At 39.1% G+C, this 4,459-nt stretch overlaps 1 pseudogene; it reads right to left on the reverse strand.

Moving 5' to 3' along the window:
• Nucleotides 17-3,797, reverse strand: LOC104732703 (annotated as a pseudogene).

Raw genomic sequence — 4,459 nt, forward strand, 5'->3', positions numbered from 1 at the left:
CTTTTTTTTTTTTTTTTTTTTGTTTCACATACACACTTTTTATTAATAACACCAAACTCCCTAGAATACACAACAAGATTTGTCTGTGATGCAATGCAGGTCATTGCATTTGGAGAAACAAGCAATAAAAAAGCAACAAAACAGAGAAGGGGTTGGCCAAAAAAAAAGGAAAAAAATACAGAGACCACAAGGGAACCAATACATAACAAACGCGAAAGATCTGTGATGGTTTCATCGTTATTTAGCTTAACAGCTTCAGGCTCATGATACCTCATTAAGATTCCTTGGGTGTCATCACTGGATCCTGAGACTGGTCTCGAACTTTGCTCTGTCATATTATTATTATTCATCTTCTTCTTCCCCAGACGAAGCTTCCTAAGCCAGCTCCAGTGACCTGTATGATCTTCACTGTTTTCATCTTGAGTGACCTTAAAAGCTTCTGCTTCTTCATCTATGTAATGGTGGTTTCTGTTGCCTATAGTTTCAGAGTATCCCACTTCGATGCCACTACTCAAAGATCTTCACACCACATTCCATGATCTCGACGTCGCTGGAGCTGAAATCAAACAGGAATTCTTTCGGAGTCACGTCCACAAGGCATCTGCTTTCTTCAGGAAATAAGTCGCCGCAAAACATAAACAGATGCTCTGTTAGAGATCCACCAGACACAAACGGATATATGGACTCTGTAGTGCAGTTAATTTTGACACCTTCTTTGCTTCTTTAGAATACAACGTATCTTATTAAATGCGAAATTCTTGATTGGCGAAAGCAGAAGGCAAGCCTTGAATCTTGAGAACGCAGAAAAAGACTCCTCACAACCTGGTGCCAGAGAGATGGTTATCGAGTGTCCTGTAGTTTGGTGACTGAACTCTGCAGGGATTTCTTTACCTGGCAAGCATATAGACTTGTTGTTACCCGATTGTTGTATGATTCCTCTTTTAGATTCCGTATCCAGTTTCAGACAGTTGTAGAACATCAACTTCGAGATTGGTCCGTGGAAAGAGCAGCATACGCTCTTCAGTGATATACAATGGTCTGCAAATAGGGTCACCAGCGAAGGGGAATGACCCTGAATTGACACCAGTTTTGAGCAGTTTTCGACCAGAAGAGATACTAGATGCGGGAGACCTATGACGCAATCTGGAATCATCTTTATATCACTATTGCGTAGGTCTAACTGTGTTACACTCTCTGGGACGTGTGTTAATCTCTTGAGGCTTCTGCTGCCTATCTGAAGAAGATCAAGACGTGACCAGTGTCCAACAATGGACGCAGGAAATTCTTTATTCATTGTGCCTGCTACATAGAGACGCTTGATGTTACTCGAAATATCTGGAAAACTTCTCAATCGTGAGCACTTATTCATTCTGACTTCCTCAAGAGATACTAGGTTGATGTTGGTGGGAATAACTTGTAGCTTAATGCAACATGACACATCCAACAACTCCAGTTTCTGTAGATAAGAAATAGAGAATGGAATCTCCACCAAACTCTCACAACCGGCAAGTGTCAACGTCTTGAGGTTAGTAGCTTTCGAAAGATTTGGGATTTCTTTCAAATTAGAGGAATATCCCAAATTTATTTTCTTCAGATTTGTAAGGGGCTGCATGTTTAACACACAACAAATAAGAAATATCATACTTAGGTCAAAGCATTGGTAAACATACGTATCCACAATATCAAAAACCAACCTGGATTCCTCCCCATAGCTTCTCCAACTTGCTGGATCCCATATTCAATTCGATGAGACATTCTGGCTGAAATGTCAGAGGAAGACTTTTTCTCGGGTATGAACCCCAACGTAGTAACCTTAGACGAGGTAGATATTCCATATCCTCTAACACGCTAACACTTCCATTATAGAAGTTTAAGAATTTGAGATTACGCATTCTATTAAAGGCTCGCTTGCTTATAGATAACGTCTCGATCTTGGAAATATCAAATGATATACCTATGACGGATTCCGTCCCCTACCAAAATATTGCAAAAGAAGACTGATGAAACTGTTATCACAAACAGAAGAAGACACTATCTAGGGTATATATACAGATAAGAACTTACTGTTTCATTTGCCAACACATCACGAATCTCTTTGGCCTCTACTAAAAACTGACGTTTCCCTGGCTCGCAAGACTGTTGAACAACAACTTGTCTACCCAATTGTTGTAGTAGACAGTGCATCGTTATCCACCCATTAGTAGACACAAGAGATTTAGCGGCTAAGGTCTTCAACCCATTTTCGACATCCAAAGTACTGTCAGCGAGCATGCTTGTCACATAATCAACACTTTTATGGTTGAAGAAGCATGCAATATGAAGAAACAACGATTGATGTCTCTCCGACAATTTGTCATATCCCACTCTCAAGACATTCTCAATTTTTCTATCAAAATTAGTTTCAATCCCATGTAATCGACTCCGCCACTCATCCTCGCTCTCCCCATAGAAAGAAGAACCAACAACACGAAGGGCCAATGGAAGATTACCGCAAAGCTCTACTACTTTTCTTGCAAGCTCTTCGAAACCATCTTGTGGAGAATTTTGTTTGAAAGCAGATCGACATAAGATCTCAAGAGCTTCCCGTCCACATGGATAATCTACATGGTAGATATCGTTGATCCCATGTGCCTTCAAAATACTTTTATCTTTTAAGGTAATGATAATCCGACTTCCAGGACCGAACCAAGAACTTTCTTTAGCTAATACCTCTAGTTGCTCTAGATCATCCACATCATCAAGAACAATAAGCACTCTCTGGTTATGTAGCCATTCTTTTATTGCGCCTAGATGATGTATCTTCATATCCTTTTGGTTCAAAATTTCAGACAGAAGCTTGTTTTGCAAACACAACTTCGAGTCATAGTCATTAACATCAATGTTCCCCATAAAACAGCTTCGCCGGAAACCAGTAGAGAGTTGGTTAAATAAAGCTCTAGCAATGGTTGTCTTACCAATTCCCGAAGGACCCCAAATGCCAATCATCTTCACATCATCAGACTCGAGGCATACCAAAGAGTCCAGTTTCGTCAGATGAGCTTCAAGACCGACCATTCCCTCAAAATCCCTCGACGGAGTAACGTTCAGTTTCTTGAAAACATCTGTAGCAATCTTTTGGATCATCTCTGCTTCGTTAGCCCTTAAAAAAACAAACAAAGTCATGTTGGTGAGTCTATTTAAATGATTAAACTTCAACCGTTGAAGCATCAATTAAGAAAAATAAAAGCATTCTAATCATTAATTTAGCAAAAAAGAAACAATGACAAACCAGTTTAGAGAGTGTTCTCCAGCTATGGCTGCTACATCAGTCAAAGCTTTGCCCCATCTCTGCTTCACTTCCTCGGTTTTCCCTTGACATGTTTTCTTGAAAGTACTTCCAAAGTCTCCCGACTGTTTCCGTACATCTGACGGATGAACTTTGTAAAAAATAGTCAACACAGCCTGCCCCGAAGCTTCTTTGCACTTCAAAATTTCCACCAACTCATCTAAGCACCAGCCAGAAGAAGCATACTTCTCCGAGAGCACCACAATCGAGACTCTAGATTCACTAATCGCATGGACCAGCTCAGGTCCGATCGTATGGCCTCTCTCGATCTCTTGATCCTTGAACGTAGTGATCCCTTTGCTTTCGAAGTGACTGTGTAAATGACTGAGAAATCCAGCACGGACGTCTGGGCCGTGGAAACTCGAAAAGACATGGTATCTCTTCAAGTCAAACGGTAAAGAAGCTGAAGAACCAGCCATGAAAATTAAAGTAAAAGTGAGATTGGAAGAAAGAAGGTATCAGAATGGTCTATATATAAAGGAAAAAAAAAGAATTTTTGTACAGAGTAAAAACAAACATATTTCCCACTTTCACTATAATAGTCGAACGAGTAAGAGAAACATCAAAGAAGTTTCTACAGAAAAATACAAAGTTACAAACATGTGTCCCCAGCAAAGTCGTCGACGACCACTAACTTTATGCTTTTTGTAATCAATTTTATAAAGCTTGCCTAATTAGCATCAACTTCTTTGTGTTAACCAATAATAAGTTGAAAATTCCACTGATTGCGATCCTTATTAAAGTCTGGAGATTAAGATAAAAACCAATTTGCTAAACATTTTCAGATAAACCTATTAAAATGAAACCAATTTTCTAAGATAAAAGTGAGACCAATATACTTACATTCCAATCCAAGGGATACACTTTTGTCATTCCAAAAGAAACTAATTAAACAAGATTCATCCATTCAATTTTCCAATATCCATATCTAGGCAAATTTCATGGTGGAAACACTGTCTTCTACTCCTTATAGAATTCAAAAACATATTCCCATGGGCCTTGTGTAGATATCAAAATGCTCATTTCACTCAAGAGTAGACAAAATGTAGATTAGAACTTTTCTATTCCCAAATAAGATCAAGTACCTCTTTTACATTATTAGCCTTTTAAGATGCTCATTTCTCAGCCGACATG

The sequence above is a fragment of the Camelina sativa genome, chromosome 12 (genome assembly GCF_000633955.1).
Source record: "Camelina sativa cultivar DH55 chromosome 12, Cs, whole genome shotgun sequence".
Taxonomy (NCBI): domain Eukaryota; kingdom Viridiplantae; phylum Streptophyta; class Magnoliopsida; order Brassicales; family Brassicaceae; genus Camelina; species Camelina sativa.